The sequence below is a fragment of the Plecotus auritus genome, assembly GCF_963455305.1.
Source record: "Plecotus auritus genome assembly, chromosome: 8".
Classification (NCBI taxonomy): Eukaryota; Metazoa; Chordata; class Mammalia; order Chiroptera; family Vespertilionidae; genus Plecotus; species Plecotus auritus.
Genome location: NC_137782.1, coordinates 114931757 through 114946494, shown reverse-complemented (window position 1 = coordinate 114946494; position 14738 = coordinate 114931757). Strand labels below are relative to the sequence as shown.

Below are 14738 nucleotides of genomic sequence, written 5' to 3'. Positions count from 1 at the left end.
TCCTGCCTGTGCCACTAACTAGGAGCACTGACCGTGAACAAGTTGTGTCATATCTCTGAGCCTGTTTCCTCCTCTGTTGCTGTGGTTTTTTAAAGGATAACAATAGCTCAGCTAATTCTCATGATTCCCAGTCTACTGTTCTACCCAGCCACCCGGACACTGACTTAGTGTATACTGAAACTGTTCCCACTGGTTCCTGGGAGTCTCTGGTCACATTTTGTCTACTGATCAAGACATGAAGATGCCTCCTGTAATACACTCACAGCCAACAGCACCATACCTGGGCCCGAATGGCCCTTGTGTGCCACTCGCATATTCCCCACGAGGCCCAGTGCAGCTTTGCACCTGGGACCACTAGACAGCACTTCAGCACTCGATTTGGGGGCCATTTCATACAGGGAAATTGCCCCCACAGAGCACAAATAGAACACCAAGGCACTCAATGGACCACGAAGAGGACGCTTGTTTGAGAGAGCTGGAATAAGCCCGGAGTCAAAGGTTCAACCTCAGCTGCAAATGTGCACATCAGGCAACTCCAGCATCTCCCACACTGGGCATGTCCATGAAAGGCCATGGACACCGATTTGGGGGTCACCAGTACATGTCAGCGAGGAGGTGAATTCACAAGTGGGAATGGGTGAATGCTGAGGACCGAGCCACTCTCCCTCAGGGAGCGCTAGTGTTAGAGGATGCAAGTGCCCATGCCCAACAGTCATCATCATCATAAATGTGGGAGGGGAGGTAATCCAAACCTAGACAATGCTCCATCCCAGCTGCCCGAGTCCTTCCTTCCAGCCACCAGCTGGAGTCCCCTCTACCTTGTTGCCACCAGCTGTTACCATGGCAGGGTTGGTAAAGATGCACTATCACCAGGGGTCTCCCTTGAGCTCAGCTCAGTGGGTGCTGAGTGAGTGGGTCTGAATGACATCCTGGCAGAGGCGCTGCAGGGGGCCTGGCGGTTACCTGTCCAGCTCTTGCTGCATCCTCTGGTTCTCCTCGGCGGCCATGGTGCTCCTCCTCTGCTCCTGCTGCAGAGCCTCCCGCTCGTTGTTCAAGAGCCTCCCCAGCTGCTCCAACGCTGCCTTATGTTGGAGCTGGTCCTTGTAGCTGTTGAAGGGAAACACACCCGCTAGGAATGGACACCCCGGGAGACTGCAAAGCCTGGGTGAGCGGCTTCTCTCTGCAGAGCTGAGGGAGAGGGGCATAGGTAGGGGGTGGGGCTGGACAGAGAGAAGGGACAGACACTGGGCCAGCTATGGGGTCTCCTCCAGCCAAGGAGCCGAGTCCCCCTCCTCTACCCAACGTATCTCCATGATCCCTTCCAGTCCCTGTCAAAGCAGCATCCCTCCTTTATCCCACTGGGAACAAAACCATTGTTTTCTGAACTCCACACCCTTCTCAAAGAAACCACCTCACATACAGCAGAATTCCACCGCCCGTAACAGCTGATCCCACTCACCGGGCCCTGGGTGAGCCATCCACCCCAGCTCAGGAACATGACCCTCCCTGCTCTGAGCCTGGCAGCATGGGGGCCAGAGGCTTGCCTGGTGGGGCCCAAGAAGCCACCAGGGGCAGTTGCACATACACTCGCACACACCCTGCTCCTCAAGGCACCCCCAGTCCAGCCCTTTCCCTCTCTCTCCCACAGCCTCCCCTCAGCTCCCGCTTTTATTTCCTTCCTGTCTCAGTCTGTAGAGGGTCCCGCACTGCCCTCTCTGGAGGTCAGCAGAGCACAAGAGGGAGCCCCTGACCAGCTCCAGGCCATTCCTCCTTCTGCAGGAATGTTCCCTGTTCAGGGTAACTCGGGAGCCTCCCCACGTCCAAGGTGGAGACTGAGTCATCCTTTCAATCTTCCCCGTGCAGGCAAATCCCTTTCCAGACCCCCTTCCTGGGTTGTCCACACCCAGAGACAGGCTGACAGAGACCATTCAGGTTCCAGGGTTTCAGCGTCTGTCTGCAGCCCTCCATCCCCGCCCGCCTGCCCCATATCAGCTGTACTTGTACCATCTGCCTGGAACCAAGACTTGTGGGGACTCAGACTCGGACACTTGCTCGGGTGGCTGTAAGAAGACAAATGTTCTTTCGTGTGGCCTTTCGCCACGGGACGTGGGAATTGGAAGGTGGGTGTGGTGCTCTGCCTGGCTTTCAGGACGGCGATCTTTCTCATCAAAGTTTGACAAGCAGGGCCACGGACCATTAGGGTCCCCACCTCCTGCTTCCCTGTTGTGTCTTGGAAAAGCACATGGATCAAGCATATAGAAACCATTAGTAATCATCCTACTGCAAGGCAGAAACTGCGAGTGCTACTCCCCATGAATCCGGGTAGGAGGCTTGCCACCCAGTACATGTGTGCCAGGGGAACGAAGGAGCGAGTGTCCCAGTCAAGTATCAGGTGAAATGATTACAGAGCCCCTGGCCTGTGTTCCAGGCACCTCCACCTCCAATCTGCAGTCCTGCTGCAGACAGACCTAGGGCCTCCAACTATCTGTCCAACCAGCAAAATCTACTGAGTCACACAGTAGATCCTTCAAGCAAGGAGCTACAGACAGAACAATGAACTCCTCCTTCAGACCAGTCAAATGCCACCTGCACAAACCTTCCCATGTGAACAGACAAAAGAATATATCCACACGGTTACCATAGGGCATTGAGGGTAAGGCTCACAGTGCCTGGGGAGGGATGGGCACCACAGGAGACTCCCATCATTAGTCAGCTGTGTGCATTCCCACCACGTCAGACAGCACAATGCGCTCATTGGGTGATCACTAACACAGAATGGGTGCGGAGGAGGCAGAGATGGAGATGCCAAGAGGCAGAAGATGCTCATTCTGGCTGGAAGGAATGAGGGCCTGATAGGAGCAGACATCTCGGCCCCCCCGAAGGATGGGGATCTGGGTGGAGAAAGGGGGTGGAAGGCTCCAGAGAGAGTCCACAGGAAGCACTGGGTGAATAAATGAACAAAATCGCCCCCGTGATCACGGCAGCAGCAGGCGCCCTCAGCAGGCTCCGAGGCTCAACACCCTCCCTGGTCTCTGTGATGCCAACTCCCTGCACCTCAGCTGCTTCCACAGAAGCCCCAGCATTTGCCTAGCATCTTGCTGAGGCAGAGGCAAGGAAAGTACTCAGCAGGGCTGCCTCTCAAGCACAGGAAGTGGACAGCTCCCTCCTGTGCTGCTCCAGGTGTGGGAGGGCCTCTCTTTAGAGCATCTCTCCCTCTCTCTCCCCAGCCTTGGAGTCCTGTGCACATCACACCTCCGCCAGGCTCTGGGTCCCGCTGTACCTGCCGGGGCCATTGCAATCACGGATCTGCCTGGGCAGGCACTCGGCCCAAGTTGGCTGACTACATGCACACACAGCCCTGATTTGGCAAAAGTGCAAAGTTAAGATTTACGTATCTAAGCTGCATCAATTGTACCTTAAAAAAAAAAGGAGTATGAAGAGTCAAAGGTAAAGGTGATATGAGAATGGCAGGGTACTGGTAAGTACTGATGCAGGTGAGGGGAACATGGGGCTTTCACTATACTATTCCGTACACTTCCATATAATTAAAAGTAAAAAAAAAAAAAAAAAATCAGAAGCCCAGACTTTGAGACTTTGACAGGAAAAGGCCTGGGGAGCTAGGTAAGGCAGGGCCCTGAACATCGGCAGCTGAGGTGAACTTCCCCTCCTTGTTCTTGGTTTGGAGAGAAAAGGAAGAGGTAGGAATCCCCAGGGGATCTGGGATCCCAATGCTGACACCTGGATTCCCTGAGCTGGGATTAGCTGGGCTCACCCTTCTCCCCTGGGGGACCCTCCTCGCCCTAGGCCTCCAGCCGCACCAACTCCACATCCCTGATCTTCACTTTGAAGCAGCGCGATCAGAGGACACACGAGGGGCCAGAGTGAAGGGGGGACAGGAGCGCGGTGGAGCCCACCAGTCACCCACCAGCCGCAGGCACGCACCTGTCACTGAGCGCCTTGCTCTGCAGCTCCAGGGTCCGACGCAGCAGCGTCTTCTGGCGGCCGTACTGGTCCCTGAGGGCCTCGTGCTCCCCAGACAGGTGCTCCTGGAGCACGCCCAGGCACGCGTGGTCCCGCTGCAGGGCCTCGTGGGCTGTCGCCCGCTGCTCATGCTGCTCCTGCAGGGTCTCAAGCTCCTTCTCCATGGCCGCCTGCTGGTGCTGGAGCTGCGTGTTCTGCTCCCTGAGCACAGTGAGCGAGGCGCTCTGGGAGCTCAGAGTGGAAAGTTCCGCCTGCCAGGAGGGAGTAGGGGATGATGCCTCACCAGGTGCAGGCCCAGGGGAACCACAAGCTCTGGATCCCCACATCCCCACACGCAGTGAGAGGCCAAAAGCAGGTCAAGTGCAGACACCAAAATAGCAGGACCCTCAGGCAGGCAAAACCCATCTGTGCTGAGGACAGTTCTACCAGCACTTAAGGAACTGCTCTGGGAAGGGCCCTCGGCATAAACGGACTGTCACATGGGCCTAAGCTTAGTCCTGGGCCCCTCTCTGCACATGTGACCCCTCTTGGGCAATTGGTGCCCTTTCTCTGGATAAGCTCCTCGGGTTCCCTCTTTGACTACTTTGAAAAGTACATAGGAAATCAGTAAGGACATAGAGTACCTGAACAGCACTACCCACCCATGTAACCGATATTACAGAACACCCATCCCACAGCATTCAAACTATCAGAAAGCTGACCGGGGAGGATTCTGTCCTCACTCATTCTGAGGCCAAATTTACCCTGGTATCCAGCTGCGTGTCCTGCTCCAGACCCTCGGGATGCAGGGGGTCCAGAGACGTCTGAAGCCTCTTGTTTTCCAGCAACAGGCCCTGGCTCTCCCACTCCAGGGCACGGACCGTCTTGGGGGCCATTGTCAGGGTGCTGACCTCTGTGGCCAGCTTCTTGTTCTTCTGCAGCCGGTACAGCTCCTGTTCCAGCTCCTGCGCCCGCGCCGCCTGCTCCTTCACCTGCTCCAGGTCCCGGCATAGCTGTCGCCGCTCCCTCTCCAGCTTGCTGACTTTGCTGCTGGTCTCCATCACCATCTGCTGGAGGACTTTGTTTTCATTCTCAATGTCCTGCACGCAGGCCTCGCTGCTGGCCTGTGAACTCGCCCGCAGTGAATGCACCACTTGTTCAAGATTTTTGATCTGCAGGAAAACACAATGGAAACGACACAGGCGTGATTTCAGTCCAAACTGGAGGCCTAACGTGTAGGCCTGGAATGACCATCTCCTCATGGACCCAAAGGACGTCCTAACGTTTCCCAGAGGCCTGGTATGAACACAAGGTGAAGGGCACACGGAGATCCCCACACAGCCAAGTCTAAACACATTCACAGCAGCTGATGATTTAGAAACAGAAACCACCGCTCCTCTTAAGACAATGACATTGACTTCCTTGGGGTTTTTATCCTGGTCCGCCCACCCCTATTGCAGCTCCTCACGCCACCCTCCCCTGCAGACATTGCACATGATCTTATCTGTGCTGTGAATGCTCATCTGTATCCACCCCAGCATCACTGGCTCCTTCTCATCCTCCCTGGCTCAGCGTGATTTACAGCTCCTCAGGGAAGCCCTGTACCAGGATTGTAAATGTCCTGCACCTAACAAGACTATCCCTAACCCATGTATATTCCCTCAATAGCACACGTCTGAAGTCACCTTGCTTGTCACCTGTCATTCAGCCTGCTACACTACAAGCCATATCGGGGGAGGGTGGATGCATGTCTCTTAAGTCTACACAGCACATCCCAAACCCCCTTTTTTGCTCTACTAGAGACGCTGAAGAACTCAAGTACCTGATAGCCAGCCTCCCTTGCAGCTAGGGGTAGTCAGGTGTCAGGTGAGGCCAATGAGATGTCCACAGAGGGTGCTGGGAAGCCTTCCCTCTGTCTCTTCAGCCTCCACATTCTTTCTGCCCACTTCTTAGGGAGGTACAACAGCCACTGCCAAAATTGGCAGAGCAGGAAGAGAGAAACCTGGCTCCAGGGTGGCGTCCCTGAGTCGCTGCCCCAGCACTGGGCTGCCTAGTTTGGGACTTCGTATAGTGTGAGGCGGACCAGCCCTGGAGGTTTGCCTGGGCTCAGAGCGTGAAGCTGGACATTTGAAGAGGGATCTTTGTCCTGCGGGCTGTCCCATGTGGTGCAGGACATTCAGCAGCATCCTGGCCTCTCCCACCACAGCCAGGAGCACAGCCAGGAGCACCTCCCTTCTCCTCCCCCAGGTCATGACAATCATAAACAAGATGGACAGTGTTACCCAGCCAGTGTGGGTCACTGGTTGAGCATCAACCTATGAACCAGGAGGTCACAGTTCAATTACCTGTCAGGGCACATTCTCAGGAGCTGATTCGATCCCACTAGGCAGTGTGCAGGAGGCAGCCAATCAATGATTCTCTCTCATCATAGATGTTTCTCTCCCTCTCCCTCTCCCTCTTTCTCCCCCTCAACCTCACTCTTTCCCTCTCCCTTCCTCTCTGAAATAAATAAAAAATAGATTGAATAAAAAACCAAAAGGATTGCCAGTGTGCCCTGGGGGGCAAAATCTGTCCCCAACCCCTGCTGTGGCTGGAATTGCTGGTCTGAGCTACAGCTGAGGGATGAAACTGGTAACCCAGGAATCACTGCTGGATTCCCCAGACATGGCTGTGATCGTGGACTCTCCCTCTTGCAGGCAGGGGCTCCAGGGGAGGTATGGGCGCTCGAGGGCCTACCTCCTGGGCTTTCTCAGCCTTCAGGGTCTCTATGTCACTGAGCAGCTGTTCTCTCTCCTCCACCAGCTCCTCACTCAGGGTCTCCAGATCCTGACTGGTCTGCTTTTCTTTTTCCATCTGGACCCGCAAGTCTTCAATCTGCAGAGCCAAAGACCAAGCCCGTGCAAAAGTCAGTTTCAGGAAGTGAACTTTGTTTTAAAGCAAACCTGCAACCTGTCAGCCCCACAGAACGCTTTATCAGGCCTTTTCTGAAGGGAAAACCTTCCTGCTCACTTCTTGGGGAGGTACAGCAGCCACTGCCAAGACTGCAGAGCAGGAAGGGAGAAGACTGGGCTGGGGCGGCATCCATGGGTCCCTACCCAAGCACTGGGCTGCCTACCCTGGGACTTCTTATACTGTGAGGCGGATGAACCCTGGAGGTTTGCCAGGGTTCTTAATGATGCTGGACATTTGGAATAGGATCATTCTTTGTCCTGCAGGCTGTCCCATGTGCAACAGGACATTTAGCAGCATTCTGGCCTCTCCCTACCAATGCCAGGAGCACTTCCTCTCTACTCTCCCAAGTCATCACCATCAAAAACAAGATTGCCAGTGTCCCTGGGGTCAATTACTGTCCCCACCCCCTGCTGTGGCTGGAATTGCTGGTCTGAGCTGCAGCTGAGGGAGGAAACTGGTAACCCAGGAATCACTGCTGGATTCCCAGGACATGGCTGTGATCCTGGACACGCCCTCTTGCAGGCAGGGGCACCAGGGGAGGCATGGGCACTCGAGGGCCTACCTCCTGGGCTTTCTCAGCCTTCAGGGTCTCTATGTCACTGAGCAGCTGTTCTCTCTCCTCTACCAGCTCCTCACTGAGGGTCTCCAGATCCTGACTGGTCTGCTTTTCTTTTTCCATCTGGACCCGCAAGTCTTCAATCTGCAGAGCCAAAGACCCAGCCCATGCAAAAGTCAGTTTCAGGAAGTGAACTTTGTTTTAAAGCAAACCTGCAACCTGTCAGCCCCCCAGAACGCTTTATCAGGCCTTTTCTGAAGGGAAAACCTTCCTGCCCTTCTTGGGGAGGTACAACAGCCACTGCCAAGACTGCAGAGCAGGAAGGGAGAAGCCTGGGACCTGGGTGGTGTCCCTAAGCCGCTGCCCACGTCAGGTCTAGTTGTGCAGTGAGCTCCCCACACCCTTAACCATCAGCTCTCAGCCCAAAGCGTCTGCTTCCAGCTCATGGTAGAGAAAAAGCCATGGACACCAATAGGTCAACTTCCCTCCCAGCTTTCCACTGCTCACTCTCACTGCTTCCATCTTAGGCCTTGTCCACTACTGTCCTGAGGATCCAGTCATATTCCTGGTGCCAACAGCCACCACTGGATGTCCTACAGGGACTTTACCCGGTTGGTGACAATCCTATTCATCCAGCTGCTCAGAGGTAACTTCTGCCAACTCTCTCCCTGCTCCCCACTCCAAGTAAATGGGCCACCAAGGCCTGTCCTCGTTCCCCATGCGGCTCCCCCTCCACACCCCAATGCCACCCAGGCCAGACCACCTCCGCCCTGCCTGCACGACTGCCCAATCAGCGGCCCGACACAGAGCTCTTCTGCGGGACCCACCAGTGCCCACTCCCGGAACATGAACGGCCTGGACCCGCAGGTCTCCCACTCTGTGCCTGACACCTGAACACCGTGATGGACGCAGCTTCCGATTCAGGATGGGACCTGAGGTGCGACTCCCAGGCGAGGCCCATGCTGCTGTCCCTTCCCACTGACACCAAGCTCATGACCACCGGGAGGGGGAAAGGGTTGCTCCCTGCTAACAATGTGACCACGAGCGGGTTTCCGTAACTGACAGGGCCAGCAAGCAGCAGGCACGGGCACCCGCTTCTGTCAGGGCAAAGTGCTCAGCACACACCTGGCAGGTGGCAGGTCCAACTAGAGCTCACCCCTTGAGAGAGCGCCGGCCCCTCCCACCCTCAGAGCTTCTGACACGGTCCGTCTGGGCTATGGCCCAAGAACCTGCATTTGGACTTGTGACCCTGATGCTGCTGGTTTGGGATGACGGCTCTAAAACTAACACAGAGGATCCCCACCATTGAAGATCAGGTGGTTCTCAGAGCTTTTAAACACCCCAGACCTCAGGCCATAGACTAGAACCTCTGGGGGCATGACCTTCAGATGCCCAGTGACCCAGTGAGCAGCAGGACCGAGAGCCTGCTCCTTCACCTGGCTGGCGGCGGCCTGTCACAGGTAGGTTTACAATCTCCAGGAAGGATCGCTGCTCTGATGCCAACTCTGCCTACTTCTCCTGGGCCGAGGGCCGCCCTGCCTAATCTCACAGGTCTGGGCACAGTCGCCAGACTCCTCCAGAAGCAGCAGGCAGCCAGCTTCTTCCCCATGATGGGGAGGGTCAGGCACAGTGGGGCTCATATTCGTGCCCTCACAGCACCCTGTTGGCACATCGAGCCCCCTGCCCCAACATGGGGACCCGAGGACGGGGCAGCTCCACCCAGACAGGGCCAACAGCAAAAGGCGCTGTAACGTGCCACGTATCTGAGTCTTTCTCACAAGTGAGAACATCTTTCTTCTCCTTCCTTATCGCTGCCCCACTTCCTAGCACCAGGTCTGGGCTCAGTAGGGAGGCAGTCATCTGCCCTGCTGGCAGCCCCTGCTCCAGAGCCGGCCCTGAGGAGGAAGGCCCTGCGCAGCGGTCACTCACCCTCATTCAGAGAAGGGCAATGGCCCAGCGAGTCCAGTCATCTGCCCAGAGCCCCACAATGTGGATGCAGCAGAGCCGAACACATGGCAGTGGGCTGACCCAGGTCTGCTCTCTCAGTAGGGCCTGGGGTGTGTGGCCCCCCTTCCTCCCACTTTGTTTACCCCTCCCTGTCTTTTTTTTTTTTTTAAATAGATTTCATTGATTTTTTACAGAGAGGAAGGGAGATGGATAGAGAGTCAGAATCATCGATGAGAGAGAAACATCGATCTGCTGACTTCTGCACACCACCCACTGGGGATGTGCCCGCAACCAAGGTACCTGCCCTTGACTGGAATCGAACCTGGGACCCTTCAGTCCATAGGCCGACGCTCTATCCACTGAGCCACTGGTCAGGGCACCCCTCCCAGTCTTACTGTTAATCCATCTCCCCTGCCGCCCCTTTTCTTCCAGTGAAAGGAATGTTATGCCCAACCTTTGCATATCTGGCGTGGCTGCTTCTGGTCTGAAGATGTGACAGCCCCACGTCCCACCCTCCTCTGCTGGACACCCCCATCTTTCTCTGTCTGCTTCTTTTTGCCCTGAAACTGGAGCCCTCATTCCTGTCCTTCCCTGGAGGCCCTCCATTCCCCTAGGGAGAGCTCACTGGGCTGAGATGGGTTTCCGTCCACCCCAAAGCACCAGGCTTGGGCCTAGGGCTCCTTTGGGCAGGCTCCAGGTCCCCAGAGCACGCGGGTGCCAGGGTCCTGTCTATCAGCCCCTGTGCTGCGCTTGTGTTCCCACGATAGGCCCCAAAGGGCTGCCCCTCTTCCTCTCAAAACTAGGACTCCTGGCTGAAGGAATGAACGCTTAGGATGTCAATGCAAAGTGAGGGTGGGGGATGCACGTTCTCTAAGGTCCTCCCTTAGAGAAGGGTCTTGAGTTACAGGGAAGGACGTGAACTTTGGCAACTATGGTTTACACAGACCAAAGCGAGCCTACATCCTGGGCGACACTGGGTGGTGGGAGAGCTGAGCTGGCACCAGGGGCCTGGGACTCCGGGCCACCTGTCCTGGCTGAACCTTGTCCCTCCTTCTCAAACACCTCCCAGAGGTCCATGTTGTCTGGACATTTCCGAGGCTGGCCTGCCCTGGATCCAGGGAGCTCAATGTCGGGCCATGTCCCCTGACGTTTTTAGCTGATGGTGGAGACGCAAAATTGATCCAACATTAGGGAGGACCCATGATGCAGCCAGGCAGGAGCAGGCTGAGCAGGACAGGGAGGAGCAGCAGAAGGGCCTCCTGGCAGCAGACAAGGGAAGGCGCTGGTCTGGGAACTGCGGCCCCTCCTTCCCACCAGTGGCTCAGAGCCAAGACTGGCCTCCAAGGGCTGTGGCAGGATTGTCATGGTGTCCTAGAGAGAAATGATCCCGAGAGGAAGCAGGGGATGGGACCCAAAAGACAAGGCTAAGGAGTCATGCGGGGAGGCGGCACCCCTGCCAGTCCCATGTGTGTTGAGGAGAGACCCGAGTGGACCCTGAGGGCAGGAGAAGCGTCAGTGGTCATCTGTCAGGCCTGCCAGAAGCTGGGCTGCAGGCTACAGCGCAGGCCTCTGGGGCTCACCCGTGAGGACCCGCCCCATTGAAGGTTCTTGTCTGTCTAAAGGTCAAGCCTTTCTATCTCGGCAGAGGTCGGCTGCCATTTAGAGACCTTCCCTGTGCCCAGCCCACGTGAATCTGACACCCAGACTGTCAGGTGGCTTCCCTGAGCTGTGTTGTGCAGAGAGACATGGCGTGAGGAGGGCTTCCTCCTGGCCCACAGACAGGACACACGGTGCCTCAAAGGACGAGAAGCGTAAATCACCGAATCTCAGACGTCGCACGAGAGGCCTGGAGAAACCACTTCACAGGAGGAGGGGCGGTACCAAGCCTCACCCAGAGAGTTAGTTACAATGGGACCCAGGTCTCAGGTCTGCAGCCCATGTCCCTCCCGTTGCCAGGGCAGCCTCGGCATATGACGCTCGCAGGACCCCTGGGCAGGTCAGGACAGACACCCAGACACCTGAAAGCACCAGTCCTGCCAGGCGGTCAGCAAGCAAGAAGGCCCTTGCGCCTCCCTCATCCGGAATCCGGCTACCTGTCAAGGTGTGCTCAGACCCCATGACGCAGCTGTGATACCCGCGGTGGCTACCTGTACTGAGGCCTCTGACCCCGAATGACCTGCACAGGGAGGCCGTCGCTAGCCTCTCAGGGCCCTTCTTCCCATGTGATTGGGGTCCTGGTAACTGCAGGATGAACCTGGCTGGTGAGCCTGTCTGTCCTCCCAGATGTCTGTCCTACTGCGCTACTGGGAAGACCTGGGTTTTCCAGAAAGGCAGTGCAGTCCAGCCATCTCTTCTTCCTCATCCCCTCGACCGAAAGGAGAGTGAGCACTGTGCTCCTGTCAGCAGCAGCCATGCCCTGAAACGGCCACCCGTGTCCTCCACACACGAGCGTGTCTTCCCTCGCTGCTTCTCCCCGGGCCCACCCGGTGTTTTCTGTTTTGTTTTGTTGTATGTTTTTAATATATTAACAACTAACAGTACAAAAATGCTATAATTATTGAAAAGGATCCAAATATAAAAAGGAGTGAATTTGTGCAAACTAGTTCTATAATTAAAGGGAAACATCTTGGTACATAAAAGTTTTAACAGGATGTACAATTTTTTAAATCAGTAAGTGTGAAAGACTTAACTCTTTCAAATGTTCAAACAAAAAGACAGCAAGTACAACCCCTATAATAAAATGCACACATACCCGGGGCACGTTAAAAATTGTAAATTTTTAAAGTTTGAGTAATAGAGGCAGCACTTAAAGGCGTTGTGAACCTTTTCCCAAACAAGCATACTTCCAGTAAATCATGTTATCTGACTCTGCATTTGCATTTTTGTTCTTCCTGAAAAGGAGAATTTACACTAACACTGAATTTTGAATTTAAAAAAGTACATTTAGAGATATTTAACTTTCTGATTGACTTCAGTTATTCAGTCAAACATGATTTAATGAGAAAGTTCTAATATTTTGGAATGAGATAGGAAGTGAAGATTTACACTTTATATCAAATTAGGGCAAAACTCAAAGAGCAAGACAATGAACTTACGTTCTCCATGAAGTTAAGCAATATGATTAATCCCAAACTTCACCAATAATGTTTCTCAAATGTTAGTAAAACCAATCACTGAAATTCCATTTTCTCATCTGTTAACAAAATACTAGTATATTTTAGACTACCAACTTGAATGTTTTCTATTATAGACACAAAATGTGATTCACTAATAAGCAGGTTCTTGCAATACAATAGATAATAGATCATTAAAATATTTGCTTTATGATACAACCAATAGATATAACATGTGTCTTCCTCAATTTCTAAAACGATTAGGAATTGTGGAACTTTCTTTTGCATAAAACACTTTCCTCTTCATGAAATCCTGAGGTGAAAGTCTATCAATGTAAAACTGTAATCACAAGTCTTCTCATTTCTGTATTAGACTATAGCTATATGTTTAAAAATTTTTATAAAGAAATGTGGCAACTTGTAAAACTGCTCTATACAGTTTTAACAAAACATTCCCAGACCAACTTGGTCCAAAGGACCTAGGATGACCCTATGAAAACAATGTCCTTAGAACACTTGTTAGCTCCAAGATGAATGCCACTTCCCAGCTCTACTGCTTTCTCTTCTGCTATCGTGGTCATGGCTCCAGCCATCGCGATTCCTGTCTGCATAGAAGTCATCACCTCTGTGTCCTCTCTAATGCTGCTCACGACTGAGTGTGTCTGTCTACTAGGGAGGGACGAGGACTCTGCCTGGCTTTACGCAGTGATGATGGTGTATCTTGACGCCATTGGGAGCTTGGAGACTTGTTATAACTATGATTGTGTGATTGAACTGATGGGGAAAATCCTGATCGATCAAGATGTGGAGAACCAAATTTCCCACCATATGACCTCTGTCTCAAAACGTTCATCCCTGCTTGTTTCTGAAAATTTTCTGGAGAAGAGAAAGTTCTCTGAATGACCTGTGGTGATGGAGTCATGTTATCCACAGTCCTTTCATGTCTGTTAGGAGATGGAGAGGCAGGGCTTGAATTTCCAACATGATGCTGGGAATATGACAAACTAACCTCCTGCGAGGCATGGCTGCTTCCTGATCTAAACTGAAAGTTGATGGGCCTTCCAAAAAGGCTTATTCCATTAAGGAGATTCATGGCCTAAGGAACAGACACTTCCTGTTTGAAATTCACAAATGCAAACTGCTTTGGTTTACCATCCTTATCTGTGGGAATTTTCACTTGGATCACTGGCCCAGCCTGCTGGAAAGGCTGGGAAAGGCGCTCCTCGGTCACTTTAGTGTCTAGGATGCCCACTAAGAGAGTAGGATCCACTTCCAAAGCCGCCGACCCCATCTCTGCGTCGCCCCCTCCTGGAGAGGCCGAGGGGTTCTCGCTGAGGCTCCCACTGCGCACTCTGCAAAGCTCATGTCCTCGCGCTCCCAGGCCCAGGCGTCACCCACGTAAAGGTCCTTCAGGCTCTCTCCCACCTGGTGTCAACGTGCACTGACGGAGTGCGCAAGCTCCGAGGAGAGCGCTGGTTGAAGGCCACGTCTCCCAGGAAGGCTCGCGGGGCAGGCCGTGTCCACGCTGGACATGGGCTGCACTGACCTGGGAGCGCGGAGGCCTCCCTGGTCCCAGGGACGTGAGGCAGATACAGCGGCCGCGTTTGAAGATGACCCTGAAGCACGGGTCCCTGTGCCTGGGCGACCAAGGGAATAGGCTGGCCCATCACACTCCCCTCAATGGCCGTAGTCCACTGGCTTCAGCACTGGCGAAGGTCTCTGGAGACAGCGCCCTCCTGGCCAGGCCCAAGGTGACCCACCGGGGACCTCCTCCTCTGCAGACGACATGGCCAGGCGTCTGGACCAGAGCACTGAGTGACTGGCAGCGGCCGGGGCCCACCTTGCTCAGTGAAGCGAAGGGACACAGAGGTGTGGTGCCAAGGCCACGAGGCGAGATTCTCCCTGTACCTGACCCGGGTGCGGAACTAGACCTGCCGCGGAGCTCATGGTGCGGGACGCTGCGAGGGTGACCCTGCAGCTGTGTGACCCTGGCCCGCATTTCGGCCCCGCCCGGTGCTTCCCAACAGGGCACTGCTCTCCTTTCCTTAGGCACTTACCAAGAGCTGGACCCTTTTCCTGCACTGACTCACACCATCCTCACCACACCTACTAGGGGGGTACATCGTTAACCCATTTCACAGATGAAGGCAGTGAGGCACACAGAGGTCCATTGGGTGCGGTATCACTGCTGCAGGTGTTAGAGAGTAGAA

The 14738-nt window shown here is 54.4% G+C and overlaps 1 pseudogene across 1 annotated transcript; it reads right to left on the bottom strand.

Moving 5' to 3' along the window:
* Nucleotides 1–13047: 13047 nt before the first annotated feature.
* On the bottom strand, nucleotides 13048–13819 carry LOC308255851 (RNA-binding protein 7-like; annotated as a pseudogene). The gene has a single exon. The product of its transcript is annotated as an RNA-binding protein 7-like (transcript).
* Between the last annotated feature and the right edge of the window lie 919 nt (nucleotides 13820–14738).